This window comes from Sorex fumeus, unplaced genomic scaffold, assembly GCF_029834395.1.
Source record: "Sorex fumeus unplaced genomic scaffold, SorFum_2.1 ptg000063l, whole genome shotgun sequence".
Classification (NCBI taxonomy): domain Eukaryota; kingdom Metazoa; phylum Chordata; class Mammalia; order Eulipotyphla; family Soricidae; genus Sorex; species Sorex fumeus.
Window position 1 is genome coordinate 42,016,380 of NW_026606120.1, and position 15,736 is coordinate 42,032,115.

Sequence of the window (15,736 nt, forward strand, 5' to 3'; positions counted from 1 at the left end):
CAAGAACTCAGATTTCAGTGCATTTGACTCCAGTTTACCCTGTTATTGGGCCACCTGCATGCCTTGATTTCTCATCTCTTATTTCACTAGACCTATGGAAGTCCTGGGACCATGGAGAGCAGGAGGCAGCTATTGTGGAATCTCAGTCTCTTCTGCTTCTTAGTTCCTGGCAAGTGCAAATAAACCTGTGATATCATCCTTTCTGGCCTCTTAGCCTATGTCAGAAAGCAAACTCACTTGTGTTAAGAACTGAAAATCTGGCTGCTTATTCCTGCCAATTTTATCAGAGTCCATGGTAAACTTATTTCCTTTTATAATGGGAGGTTTTACCCTACACAGTGATCAAATACCTTTGCTCCCTTGTTTAAAGTAGCATGAACTTCTATAGAGAAGGGGTGGTCTATTACTACTTCTCCAGCAAGCCACTCAATGGCTGTCTCCAAGTTATAGCAACAATGACACCACCAACAATAGTTATAGTAACTAATAATAACAGAGAGCTTAAAACATGATTTTAGAAGTTGGAATTTGGCTTATTGATAGAGCGCATGCCTCATCTTGGCACTGAAAAAAAAGTTGTTTCATAGAATCCCTCAGAACATCTCATAAGGAAGATGATATATTTAACCCTATCTTACAGATAGAAATGTAGGTATAGAGAAATCGTGTAAAATAATGAAACTTGAATTTACTGTATTTTAAAAATTTTAGGCAATGATTTTTCAATACTTTCAAAACTAGTGTTTCAGGAATAAAGGATGTTGTTATACAACACCTGTCACCAGAGTGTCAGTGTCCCTCAATCACTGTCTGTAGGATCCCTCTCATCCCCTCAGCCCTCTTCAAACTAAAAAAACCTAGTTTTATAGCCCAACCCTCAGGGTCTTTCACTGTTGATTATTATTTACTTCCTTTCTTCATAATCACACATAAGTAAGATCATTCAGTATTTGTCTCCCTTTGACTCACTTTGCTCAGCATGACATCTTCTAGTTCCTTCCAAGTTGCAAGTAACTGTAGAATTAACTTTCTTTATAGCTAAGTAGTGTTCATATATATGTATATATACATATATATACACAATTACATGTATCACAATTTCTTTGTCCACTCATCTGTTCGTGTTCTTGGGTTGTTTCCACATCTTGGCTATTATTAATTGTGATACAATAAATAAAGGAGTGCAAATATCTTGTCAAGAGTCAATGTACTCTTGAGGTAGATGCCAAGAAGTTGAATCATATGGAAGAACATTTTTTAATTTTTTGAAACGTCTCATACTGTTTCTCATAGAGGCTGATCCAGATGTTTTATATATATATGTATATATAATTATATATATATAGAGAGAGAGAGAGATCGTGTATATATTGTTATTGAGGAAATACCTGTTTAGCTATTCTTCCCATATTTTAAAGGAAATACCTGTTCAGCTATTCTTCCCATATTTCAAAGGACTCCCTAAGTCCTTTGTTCTGTTTAGTTTTGTTATATAGCTCTTGAATATTAGCACTTTGTCAGATATATGGTAAAAAAAAATTGTATCCCACTTAGTAGAGTGTTTTTATATGTTAACCATTGTTTCTCTTGTACTACAGAAACTACCTAGTTTGATGTAATCCCATTTGTTTATTTTGCTTCTTTTTTTCTTAACCAATGTCATTGAATCACTCAAGGTACCTCAGAAATAAGTATCATGGAGAATGCTATTTATGTTTTCCTCAATATATTTACAATTCTGCTGTAAAATTGAGGTATTTGATCCACTTTGAAATAACCTTCATGTATGGTATGAGATAAGGATCCAGGTAACCTTTTTTTTTATTTTTATTTTTATTTTTTTGCTTGTAGCTAGTCAATTTTCACAATAACGTCTTTTGAAAAGGATTTCCTTGCTCTATTTCATATACCTATCTCCTTTGTCATAGGTTAACTATCCATGTACCCAAGGATTTATCTCCAAAAATCTCAGTTCTATCCCCTTGGTCTTTTTGCCAGTTCTTACAGTTTTGATTACTATAGCTTAAAAGTTTAATATAAAATCAAGGAAGAAGAAGCCTCCCATATTCTTTGTTCTCAGGATAGTTATGGCTATTTGGGGAGTTTTATTATTTAATATTATAGTCTCTGAGTCTTGGCCGTTGATGGGATTACACGGCGCCAGGGGGCCAGTTGGTGGGTGTGACCCCCGCCTACTGGAATTTGGAGGATCTGGGTGGAGGATGCTCGACCCAAATCCGAGTAGTCTTGGAGATCTCGGCCCTGGAACCCGCGTGACTTTGTCCCTCTGCCAATACCTTCATGTGTGTGGAGAGTGGTCTCAGCATGGTGGTGGCTGGTCCTGGAGGTCTTTGGCTGCCGGAGCCCTGGGTGGGGTGGGGAGGAAAGCTCAACCCGCTCCCCTCCAAGGGGCTCCGGCGGTGAGGACAGTCAGGTGCGGGGGCAGGAGACTGCACTGTTCTCTTCCGGGAGCTGGTTTTTTCCCCTCCAACTGGCCCCCTGGCGCTGTGTAATCCCATCAACGGCCAAGACTCAGAGACTATAAAAACCAGCTCCCAGAAGAGAACAGTGCAGTCTCCTGCCCCCGCACCTGACTGTCCTCGCCTGACATCCTATTATGACATCTTATTATATCATTTCTACTTTGGACAAACTGGCAGGCTACCTAACGTAGCCTGCCCACATGGCAGAGTCTGGCAAACTCCCCGTGGCATACCCAATATGCCAAATACCAGTAACAATGATGGGTCTCATTCTCCTAAAGAGCCTTGAATATAATCTCAGGGCTAGGATGAAGGAGATGTTACTGGGGCCTGCTCAAGGCAATCGACGATTAACAGGATGATTTGTGATTGTGATTTGTGATTATTTAATATAACTTTAAGTGTCAGAGTCTCCTGCCCTCGCTCCTGGCTGTCCACGCCGGGGCCCCTTGGAGGTGAGCGGGCTGAGTTTCCCTCCCCGTCCCGACCAGGGCTCCAGCAGCCGAAGACCTCCAGAACCAGCCACCACCGTGCTGAGACCACTCTCCACAAGCAAGAAGGTACTGGCAGAGGAACAAAGGCATGCGGGTCCCGGGGCTGAGATCTCCAAGCCTGCTTGGATCGGGGCTGAGCATCCTTCACCCAGATCCTCCATATTCCAGTAGGCAGGGGTCACACCCACCAACTGGCCCCCTGGCGTCATGTAATCCTATTAACGGCCAAGACCCAGAGACTATAAAACCCCGTTCCCAGAAGCGCACGGCCGCATTTGCGGCCATGCAACATCTTTTCTCATTCTTACTTTGGACAAAATGGCAGGCTACCGAATGTAACCTGCTCTCACGGCAGAGTCTGGCAAACTCCCCGTGGTGTATCCAATCTGCCAAATACCAGTAACATTTATGGGTCTCATTCTCCTAACCCTGAAAAAGAGCCTTTAATATGGCACTTTTTAAAAAATCTCAGGGCTAGGATGAAGGAGACATTACTGGGGCCTGCTCGAGGCAATTGATGAACTTTAAGTACTGTTTGATCCAATTCCCTAAAAAAATTCTGTTGGGATTTTCATGGCAATGCATTGAATCTATACAGTGCTTTGGGAAAGATGGTCATTTTCACTAATTCTTCAATCATGAAAGTGGAATATATTTTCAACTTGTTGTCTTACATATATTTTAACAATGGGTTAAAGTTTTATTTGCATGAATCTTTTATTTCTTTTGTGTTATTTGAGTTTGTTTTTGTTTAGGGGGGCCATACCTGTTTGTGCTCAGGGCTTGCTCCTTGCTCTGTTCTCAGGATCCTGATAGTGTTCAGGGGAACATATCTGTGCCAGGATCAAACCCAGGTCAGCTGGGTCAGCAACATACAAGGAAGGTGCCTTATTGCTATACTATCCCTCTCCCATTAATCCCCTATGTTCAGTTGATTCCAGATACTTAATTTTTGAGAGTTCAATCATAAATGGGATTGTAATTTTTCTTTCTTTTTAATTTCATTGTTTGCATGCATCCAATTTCTGCATATTGATTTTGAGAACTGTCACTTTACTATATAAATTAATTATTTAAGAAATTCTTTGTTGGAATTTTTGGGGTTTTCTATGTGTATTACCATGTCATCTGCGAATAGTGACACTTTGAGTTCTTTGTCCATTTAAATCCATTTAGTACCTCTTTATTGCCTAACTGTTATGGTAAGGAGTTCTAATCCTATGTTGAATAGTGGTAATTAGAGTGGACATCCTTGTCTTGCATGTGATCTTAAAATAAAGCTGCCTTGTTTTTCTTCATTGGTTGTGGTCTTGTCTATAACTTTGTGGCATATGGCCTTTAGTGTGTTGATGAAAGTTTCTCCTATTCCCATCTTAACCAGAGTTTTTTTTAATCATAAATTGTCATTGGATCTTGTAAAAAGCTTTCTCTGCATCTATTGATATATTATTTTTAACCTTTCCTATATTAATGTAGTATATTGTAGGATAACACTGTTTTGTCCTTCCTGCATAGCCTCAGGTAGTTTAAGTATATTGGGATGCTCCCAGCACAGTGCTCTCATTCCTCTGTGTTTATTTGTAACTTCTTTCTTTGTGCTCTGTTGACTTTTAAATATTGTTTTTCTCTTCTCCCTAAGTCCTTTGCATAGTTTATTCAGAGCAATGTCCTTTTTGTATGGATACAAGAAGACAGTATATGCTATGCTTTTGTTATGAGACTCTCAGTGATATTTTCCTCCTGAGCTTCTGTTCTCTCACCCAAGCTTCAGCTGCCCTTTCTTCCTAGCCCCCCAAAGCAGGGACAAGGGACTGGATGGAACCTGGGCAAGTGGTAAGCTATGTGTTACCTTGGCTTTAAGATGGGTCTGGCCAAAGTGCCATAATGCTTAACTATAAGTTAAGAGCTTGATCATGGACAAATGCTGTCATGATCCAAAAAGTAATAACTAGATTTGGACCCTACTAGGGTTAGGAAAGATTAATCTGGTCTGAGAGCTGTAGTCGGAGTCTGTGGCAAGATGTTCCCAGGAGAGCTGCCCTACAAGCCTCGATGTTATCTTTTACTGTGGTCCATACAAAAATAACTAGTTTTAAGATGTTGATAGTTATTGGATTGGAGAAAGGAGAAAAACACCTTAGGAGGTATTTTGCCTGGGACAGTCAGGAAGTGCTTTAGAATACCTTTAGCCCTACCACAGGAAGGGCTTACTTATGTTGATTTTGCTACTTGACTGGGTGCAGGTCAGCCCAAAGTGCAGGGGAATTGGAGAGAGGAGAGCTGGAGAGAGAGAGCAGGGCGGCAATATGGACCGCTGAGAGAATAGCAAGGGGGACAGAGAGAGAAGAATGTAGAAGAATACAGGAGCAGGCACGTGGAGAGAGAGAGCCCAGGCTGCGAGATGGAGCGGAGAGATGAGCAGGAGAGGAGGAGGAGGAGATGGGAATGAGGAGCCGTGTGAGACCAGAATGGGAGACCCAGAGAGACTGGAACAGGCGCATGGGTAGAATGGAATAAACGGCAACTGATCAATCAACCAGTTTGGCCTTCGTGCTTGGCCTTCATCTCCTCTGCTTTCTGCCCCAGGGCCCTGGCAGCCCCGGCTGGGGGAGCGACCCGGGCCCCCCAGAAACTGGGCGGCAAGGGGGAAGAGCCGTCGGGCCATCCCCTGGCCGCCCTCAAAGATTTTATACAGTATATCATATTAATTGACTTGCATATTGAACTATACTGGCATTTCTGAGATAAATCCCACTTGATTGTAATGTATGATCATTCTAATGTTTTGTTAAATTTGATTTTCAAAACTCTTGTTGAGGATTGTTTTATCTATGTTCATGAAAGATATTAGCCTGTAATTTGCTTTTATTTTTCTTTTTTGAGTCACACCTGGCTATTCTCAGGGGTTACTCCTGGCTCTGCATTCAGGTATTACTCCTGGTGGGTGGTGGTCAGGGTACCATATGAGGTACTGGATATCTAATCCAGGTTGACCACATGAAAGACTACCTGTTGTAATGTTGGTCTGGTCCCTTTTTCTCTTTCTATCTTTCTTTCTTTCTTTGTGACATCTCTGCTTTTGTTTTCAGGATAGTGTTGGCCCCATAGAAACTATTTGGCATAATTCCAGTTTTTCTGGCCTTCTGGAAATGCCCATGAAGAAAAGGGGATGTGTCCCTTTTGAAGGTTTGGGAGAACTCATAAGAATTAAGAATTCAATCATAAAGTGAATTCTTCCTATATGGGTCTGGTTTTTGTGGTGGGGAAGCTTGATTTGTGTGTCAATAATTGGTCTTTCCAGGAACTGGGGTTGAACCCAGAGTCCCTTAACCACTCTGACCCACTGTCTTCACTTCATGCTCATTAAATGTTTGCTGAAGAAAACACATTAAGAAGTAATTAAAGCTCTTCCTCTTCATCCCCAACGCCTTGCCGGTCTTCTTCCCATCCCAGGTCAGTTAACCCGCCAGCATTCTAACCTGGGACTTGGCTTTCACCGTGCAAGCTCCCCACGCGTCCTCTAGAACGCTGGGACAAAAGTAACCCTGAGCCTCTGCCTCTTCGTCCCTAATGCCCTGCTGGTTTTCTTCCCCTCCTGGCCTTTACCCCCCCACACACACCAGGTTCCTGTGGGGGCGTGGCCTCTTCAGAAGTGGGCGTGGCTTCGGTAGAAGTGGGCGTGGACTAATTTCCGTTGGCCAACACTCACGCAGCAGCAGTTAGTTTACTATACCAAGAAATCTAGTGAAACATCTCAGTTCCCATACCTACACACCAACATGAAGAAACAATGCAAATCCCCATCACGTGGGGACAGAGATGAAAAGAGTCCAGAAACCCCAGTAGGTGCTACTCACCTAAAGGACTTCTCTGAGACAGAATTCAGCTAGGAAGGCATGAAGATGTTCAATGAACTCAGTGAAACAGACAGATATTCAGTAACATGACAGAAAAAAAATCGACAAATTACGGGAAGAAATGAGAGCAGAAATAAAAGAATAAAAGACTCTGTAGATAAAATAAAAAACTCAGTCTGTGCCCTAAACAGTAGAATGACCACAGCTGAGCACAGAATCAGTGAGCTGGAAGATCAGCTGCACCAAGCCAAAAGACAGCAACAAACAATGGCAAGAGACCTCAAAATAGCTCTACAGCAAATCAGAGTCCTAGGAGATGATTCCAAGAGGAACAACATTAGAATCATTGGGGTACCAGAAGCTCAGGGAAACAATCCCAATCAAAAAGCCACAGTCAAACGAATAATTGCTGAAAAATCCCCAGAGCTGGACAGTGCAGTCATTCAGATTCAAGGAGCCCGAAGGGTACCAGCTAAAAGAGACCCTAATAAAAACACTCCAAGACATATCATAGTTAGAATGATCGATGCTGCCGATAGAGACACAATACTGCAAGCACCAAGGGCAAAGAAGGAAATCACATACAAAGGAGCACCCCTTAGATTCACAGCAGACCTATCAGAGGAAACCCTCCAAGCCCGAAGGCAATGGTGGGATATAGTGAAAAACCCACTGAAATGAATGCTTCACCAAGAATCTCTATCCGGCTAAACTCTCACTCAAAATCGAAGTAATGGTACACCATTTTCTGGATAAAGCAGCTCAGGAACTTCATAGACTCAAAACCAAACCTAAAAGAAGGGCTAAAGGGGCTACTATAAGACAAGACAAACCCTACAAGCACAACACACCCTTACAGGAAGATGACACAAAACCCCATAACAATAATCTTTCTCAACGTCAATGGTCTAAATTCACCAATTAAGAGACACAGAGTGGCAAAATGGATTCAGAGACAGAACCCAACATTCTGCTGCCTACAAGAAACTCATCTCAACAGTCAGAGCAAACACAGACTCAAAGTGAAAGGATGGATAACAATCCTGCAAGCAAACAGCTGCCTCAAAAAAGCTGGGATAGCAATACTAGTATCTGACACCATCAATTTCACGTTGAAAAAAGATTAGAAGGGACAGCAAAGGCTATTTTCTATTCTTCGAGGGATACGTACAATAGGAAGAAATCACACTCTTAAATGTATACGCACCTAATGAGGGAACAGCTAAATATTTAAAACAACTGCTTAGTCACTTAATCACTTAATCACTTAACTTCCCGTTAGTCGTCGATTTGCTCGAGCGGGCGCCAGTAACGTCTCCATTTGTCCCTGTCGCGTGCTAGTGTAGCCCAATGGCATCTGTTCACTCCGGGAACATGAAGGGCCTCAAACCGATCGTTCATAATAGCTAAAGCAATTCTTGGGAAAAAGAAAATGGGAGGAATCAACTTACCTAACTTCAAGCTCTACTACAAAGCAGTAATAATCAAAACAGCATGGTACTGGAACAAAAGCAGAGCTGCAGACCAATGGAATAGAGTTGAATATACTGACATCTCCTCCCAAACATATAATCATCTAATCTTCGATAAGGGGGCAAGAAAAGTGAAATGGAGCAGGGAAAGCCTCTTTAATAAATTGTGCTGGCAAAACTGGACGGCTACATGCAAAAAAGTGGGCTCAGATCTCTGCCTAACGCCATGCACAAAAGTAAGATCGAAATGGATTTATGACCTCAACATCAGACCGGAATCCATAATGTTTATTGAAGACAAAGTTGGCAAAACTCTCCACGATATTGAAGTTAGTGGTGTCTTCAAAGACGTCACGCCACTGGCCGAGCAAGTGAAAACAGAGATAGACAAATCGGACTATCTTAAACTAAGAAGCTTCTGCACCTCAAAAGAAACAGTGACCAAAATACAAAGACAGCCTACAGAATGGGAAAGAATATTCACCAAATACACATCCGACAAGGGGTTGATTTCAAGGATATACAAGGTACTGGTTAAACTACACAAGAAGAAATCACCCAACCCCATCAAAAAATGGGGCGAGGAAATGAATAGAAACTTTCGCAAAGAAGAAATCCGAATGGCAAAAAGGCACATGAGAAAATGCTCTACATCACTAATCATCAGAGAGATGCAGATCAAAACAACAATGAGATATCATTTCACACCACAGAGACTGGCCCACATCCACAAGAACAAAAGCAACAGGTGCTGGCGCGGATGTGGCGAGAAAGGGACCTTCCTTCACTGCTGGTGGGAATGCAGGCTGGTCCAACCCTTTTGGAAAACAGTATGGACGATTCTCAAAAAATTAGAATTCGATCTCCCATTTGACCCAGCTATAGCACTCCTGGGAATATATCCCAGAGAGGCAAAAATGTATAGTCGAAGTGACATCTGCAATTGTTTGTTCATTGCAGCACTCTTTACAATAGCCAAAATCTGGAAAAAACCTGAGTGCCCGAGAACAGATGACTGGTTAAAGAAGCTTTGGTACATTTACACAATGGAGTACTATGTAGCTGTTAGAAAAGATGAAGTTATGAAATTTACATACAAGTGGTACTACATGGAAAGTATCATGTTAAGCGAAATGAGTCAGAAAGAGCGGGATAGACACAGAAAGATTGCATTCATCTGGGGAACATAAAGCAACAAAACGGGAGACTAACACCCAGGAAGGGCTCAGATTAGTACCAGGAATTTAGCTCCATGACTTGAAGGCCAGCCACATGTGCTAGGTGAGAAGGAAGCTCAGATAGAGAAGAGAGCACCAAATAAAGGGTGTTGTGAAGACCCTCCCAGGGTGGGAGAGACATGCTAAAAGTGGTCTATAGACCAAACATGACTGCCACTCAATGCCTCTCTGGCAAAACACAGTACCCAGAAGAAGAGAGAGAGGACGGGGAGGAGTGCCCTGCCACAGCGGCGGGGTGGGACGGGGGGGTGGGGGGGAGGATGGGGGGTGGGAGGGATGCTGGGACCCGTGGTGGGGGAGGATGGGCACTGGTGGAGGGATGGGTACTTGATCGTTGTGTGACTGAAACCCAAGCACAAAAATTTGTTGGTCTATGGGTGTACTTCATGGTGTTTCACTAATAAAAAAAATGATAAAAAAATTCTTATATTTTGGCCAAACATATGAGGGTGGGGCAGGAAATATGCTGGTACGTTCTGTCTGAATTCTAAAAAATAAATATTCTTCCCACTTAAAAAAAAAAACGATCGTTCATGATCTTGATGAAGAAGTCTGACCATCTGGTAGGTGGGCGGCCACGCGGTCTTTTGACATCCCCTGGAATCCAGTCGGTAACAGCTCTAGTCCAGCAGTCGTCTTTAAATCTCATTAAGTGACCAGCCCATCTGATTTTCGACACCTTGGCAAATGAGACAGCGTCCCTGATTCTTGATCATCGACAGATGTCAGAACTCCGGATGAGAAAGGAGGGGCCGACAAAACAACTGCTAACGGATTTTAAAGAGGACATTGCTAGCAACACAATAGTAGCAGGAGACTTAAATATCACCTTATCAGCTCTGGATAGATCAACAGGAACAGAACTCAGCAAGGAAACATTGGCTTTGAAAAAGAAATAGAAGAGAGAGGGCTTATAGACCTATACAGGGCTTTACACCCCAAAAAGAAAGAGTAAAGATTCTTCTCCAGTGCGCACGGAACATTTTCCAAAATAGACCATGTACTAGAACACAAAACATGCCTCAATAGAATCAGGAAGATAGAAATAGCATCAACAATCTTTTCAGACCATGATGCACTGAGACTAGAAGTGAATCACACACATACACGGAGAAACAAATCAAACATCTAAAAATTAAACAACTCAATGTTGAACAACAAGTGGGTCAGGAAGGAAGTCAAGGATGAAATCAAATGATACCTGGAAACAAATGAGAATGAAGACACAAGCTACCAGACCAATGGGATGTAGCGAAAGCTGTGTTAAGGGGGAAATTTATTGCTCTGCAAACATTTCTCAGGAAGGAAGAAAGGGCACACATAAACAGCTTGAATTCACAGCTCAAAATCTTAGAAAAAGATCAACAAAAGGAGCCCAAATAAGGCAGAAGGAAAGAGATCATAAAACTTAGAGCAGAAATCAATGAATTGGAATCCAAGGAAACAATCCGAAAGATCAATGAAACCAAGAGCTGGTTCTTTGAGAAAATAAATAAGATAGATAAACCACTAGCAACACTCACATAGAAACAGAGAGAGAGAACCCTAATAAACCGAATCAGAAATGAGAAGGGGGATATTACAACAGAAACCAAAGAAATTCAAAAGATCATCAGAGACTACTTTGAAAGTCTGTTTACCATGAAACAAGAGATCCTAGAAGAAATGGATAAATTCCTGGATTCCTGTGATCTCCCAAGGATGAATCAAGAACATCTAGAGTACCTGAATAGACCTATTAACATCAAGGAAATCGAAACTGTAATAAAAATCTTCCCAAAAATAAAAGCCCAGGTCCAGACGGGTTCACTAGCGAATTTTTCCAAACACTTAAAGAGGACCTACTTCCAGTTCTTCTCAAGCTTTTCCAGGAAATTGAAGAAACAGAAACTCTCCCAAACAGTTTCTATAAAGTCCATATCTCTCTCATACCAAAAGGAAACAAAGACAGCACAAGAAAAGAAAACTACAGGCCGATATCCCTGATGAACACGGATGTGAAGATTCTCAACAAAAATACTAGCAAATAGAACTCAACAACTCATCAAAAAGATCATACACCATGACCAAGTGGGATTCATCTCGGGGATGCAAGGATGGTTTAACATTTGGAAATCAATCAACATAATCCATCATATGAACAAAAGAAAAGATAAAAACCATATGATTATATCAATAGATGCAGAGAGAGCATTTGACAAGATACAGCACCCGTTTATGATGAAAACCCTCGCCAAAATGGGGATAGAGGGAACTTTCCTCAATATAGTTAAAGCTATCTACCACAAGCCTATAGCAAGCATCATCCTCAATGGGGAAAAACCGAGAGCCTTCCCTCTAAGATCAGGGACGAGATGAGGATGCCCACTCTCTCCACTGCTGTTCAATATAGTACTGGAAGTACTTGCAATAGCAATCAGGCAAGAAAAACATATTAAGGACATCCAGGTAGGAAAGGAAGAAATCAGACTCTCACTATTAGCAGATGATATGATACTATACTTAGAGAACCCTATAACTTCTACCAAGAAACTCCTAGAAACGATAGACTTGTACAGTAAAGTTGCAGGCTATAAAATCAATACCCAAAAGTTCATGGCTTTCCTATACGCAAATAGTGAGAGAGAAGAAAGTGACATGAAAAAAACAAGCCCGTTCACAATTGTGCCCCAGAAAATCAACTACCTAGGAATTAGCTTAACTAAGGAAGTAAAGGACCTGTACAAAGAAAACTACAAAATGCTACTTCAGGAAATAAAAAAAGGACACGAGGAAATGGAAAGATATCCCCTGCTCATGGATCGGGAGAATTAACATTGTCAAAAGGGCAATACATCCCAAAGCATTGTACAAATTCAATGTGATCCCCATAATGACACCCATGACATTCTTCAAAGAAATGGAGCAAACACTTCTGAAATTCATGTGGAACAATAAGCACCCACGAATAGCTAAAGCAATTCTAGGGGAAAAGGAAATGGGAGGAATCAACCTCCCTAAATTCAAACTCTACTACAAAGCAGTAATAATTAAAGCAGCATGGTACTGGAACAAAGGCAGAGCTGCAGACCAATGGAACAGGGTTGAATATACTGATATCTCCCCCCAAGAATATGATCATCTAATCTTTGATAAGGGAGCAAAAAATTTGAAGTGGAGCAAGGAAAACCTCTTTAACAAATTGTGCTGGCAAAACTGGACAGCTACATGCAAAAAACTGGCTCAGATCTCTGTCTAACACCACGTACAAAAGTAAGATCAAAATGGATTAGAGACCTCAACATCAGACTGGAATCCATAAGGTACATTGAAGACAAAGTGGGCAAAACCCTCCATGACATTAAAGCTAATGGTATCTTCAAAAATGTCACACCACTGCCCAAGCAAGTGAAAACAGAAGTAGACAAATGAGACATTCTTAAATTAAGAAGCTTCTGCACCTCAAGAGAAACAGTGATCAAAATACAAAGACAGTCTACAGAATGGGAAAGGATATTCGCCCAATACACATCTGACAAGGGGTTGATATCAAGGATGTACAAAGTGCTGGTTGAACTCCACAAGAAGAAAACATCCAACCCCATTTAAAAATTGGACGACAAAATGAACAGAAACTTTCTCAAAGAAGAAATCCGAATGGCTAAAAGGCACATGAGAAAATGCTCTACATCATTAATCATCAGGGAGATGCAGATCAAAACCACAATGAGATATCATCTCACACCGCAGAGACTGGCCCACATCCAAAAGAACAAAAGCAACCAGTGTTGGCACGAATGTGGTGAGAAAGGAACCCTCCTCCACTGATGGTGGGAATGCCGACTGGAAAACAGTATGGATGATTCTCAAAAAACTAGAAATTGAGCTCCCATTTGACCCAGCAATACCACTCCTGGAAATATATTCCAGAGAGGCAAAAAACTATAGTCGAAGTGACATCTGTACTTGTTTGTTCATTGCAGCACTCTTTACAATAGCTAGAATCTGGAAAAAACCTGAATGCCCAAGAACAGATGACTGGTTAAAGAAACTTTGGTACATCTACACAATGGAGTACTATGTAGCTGTCAGAAAGGATGAAGTCATGACATTTATATACAAGAGGTACTACATGGAAAGTATCATGCTAAGCGAAATGAGTCAGAAAGAGAGGGACAGACATAGAAAGATTGCATGCATCTGGGGAACATAAAGTAACAAAATAGGAGACTAACACCCAAGAATAGCAGAGTACCATCTTTTACGTACCAGGAGGTTTACTCCATGGCTTGGAGGCCAGCCGCACACACTGAGGGAAAAGGCATCTCAAATAGAGAAGGGAGGACCAAATAAAGGTGTTGGGAGGATCCTCTCAGGATGGGAGATGCGTGCTGAGAGTAGACTCTAGACCGAACATGATTGCCACCCAATGCCTCTTTTGCAAACCACAGCACCCAAAAAGAGAGAGTGAACAAGGGGGAATGCTCTGCCACAGAGGCAGGGTGGGATGGGGGGACAGGGGGTGGGAGGGATACTGGGATCAGTGGTGGTGGAGAATTGGCACTGGTGGAGGGATGGGTATTTGATCATTTTATAACCGAAACCCACACACAAAAATTTGTAAATCTACAACTGTACATCATGGTGTTTCACTAATAAAAATCTAAATAAAAAAAGTAACTAAAGGGGGCAGAGAGCTCATACAGTGATAAGGTGCTGCTTGTCTTTCATACCAGGTTTGATCCCTAGCACCAATATAGTCCCTCAAGCCGCATCAGATGATTCCCTGAGCACAGAGTCAGGAATAAGCCCTGAGCACTGCTGGGTGTGACCAGAAACCAAACCAAAACAAACAAAAAGAAGTGAATGCTCAATGAGAGTAAATCACACAAATGAAATTGGGCTTTTTCACTAAGGTCACCCTCTTCCCACCTAGGAAAATCCTATTAATACATTTGTGATAGTATCAGTCTATGCCTATCAGTGGGTGTCACTCCAAAAACACCCTGAGGACACGGGGAAGAATGTTCAGAGCAGTGCTGAGAACCAGCAACACAGAGCTGCTCCTAGGCCAACAGAGGTAACGGTTTAGGTTCATTCTTTGCTCCTCACGTGATCCTCCAGATATTAACACTAATTTAAAGGCAGCAGCACAATCACAGGGATGAGCAGCACTGACAAGAATTTTTGGAGGGAAGGTGAGATGTAAGAAAAAAAAGGGCAGATAGAGAGCAGGTCCTAGCAGCATGGATACCAGGCAATAACTGCAACTTTGCTTGTGGAAACCACAGGTGTTGGCGGAAAAGAAGTCATTAGTGCAGGAGTGTGGGAAGAAATTTCCAGTATCTCAACACCAGAGAAATCTTCGGTGCTGAGACAAGCACCATGGAAGACCTGTTTAGCTCAGGGAGAGGCCATGTTCATCTGGGACTCAGCCAGGAGGAAACATAGACTGAGACTTAGATCTCAGAACGTTGTTCAGAACTGCGGGGGTTGGGGGGAAGGAGGGGGCGGGGAGCTAAGACATTTCCCATCCTCCATTTCCCAAGTTTCCCTGCAAAGGGAGAATTCTGGAGACAAAGGAGTACACAGATATGTACAGGCACATGCACAAATACACATAAGCACACACATACTTAAAAGGGTTTGCCAGGCTTCCAAGCACTTCAGTGCACAAATGGGAATCTTGTTTCTGGAGAGAAACCAGTAGGTTCTAAAGGCTGGGGAGCTGCATTTCTCCTTCTGAGAAGCTGCCAATTGTCTCTTTGATCTCCATTTTCATCCCTGATGGTTTGCTGGCCTTGCACCAGCATAGACAAGTGGACACTATGGCCAATCAGTCAGGGGCCAGAAATCAGAGTTTTATGGCTAGAGGAGCAAGAAGGAAAAAAAGACATTTCATATGGAAGATTTTTATTTTCATTTAGTAATAAGATTGAAGTAATTTCCTAAGGTATTTTTGAAAACTTGTGAAACATTTCACTCTCTACATTCAAGTCAGGGATTTAGAGTCTTTTAGGTGTTCAAAAGCCTGGTTCTCTTTTTACAACAGCTAAAAACCAGCAGCAGTGGGAGGCATTGTCTCTACCAGAACTATTAAGGATGAGAAGTGTGCAGTTCTAGTCAGTTAAAGTGACATCATCATCAATCCAACTAACATTCAATTAGGCAACCTCTTTGGGTCACTCACTCATATAACTTCTACTCATTACC